Raw genomic sequence first — 314 nt, 5'->3', positions numbered from 1 at the left:
TAATTGCTTTTTGTTTTATTCACGAAAGAAAATTATAAATTTGAAATAAGAAGTTAAAAAACTGCATTTGATCAGCACGCAACCTCAAGAGAGGTATCTTTAGTTCTGCTACATTTGTCGATTCTTTAAATTTATTTAAATTGCTAATGTCAAAGTTCCATCAATTCTTTGCCATTGGATGAAAGTTACCGTTGTCATGTCGATCTTTTCTGCTGGCTTGTAGTTTGTTCCTTTATATTCTTGTCTTGTCTGATTGTTGACATACGAATACTACGTGACAAAGAAGACTCCATTCACGCTTTGTTTTATTACAA

The 314-nt window shown here is 31.8% G+C and overlaps 1 protein-coding gene across 1 annotated transcript in view; it reads left to right on the top strand.

Moving 5' to 3' along the window:
- LOC106101797 overlaps window positions 1-314 on the top strand; it is a 56,574-nt gene that overhangs the window by 32,911 nt on the left and 23,349 nt on the right. The window lies entirely within an intron of this gene.

This window comes from Papilio polytes, unplaced genomic scaffold (genome assembly GCF_000836215.1).
Source record: "Papilio polytes unplaced genomic scaffold, Ppol_1.0 DF823935.1, whole genome shotgun sequence".
NCBI classification, from domain to species: Eukaryota; Metazoa; Arthropoda; class Insecta; order Lepidoptera; family Papilionidae; genus Papilio; species Papilio polytes.
The sequence above is the reverse complement of the archived record's forward strand: the minus strand, read 5'-3'. Positions and strand labels throughout refer to the sequence as shown.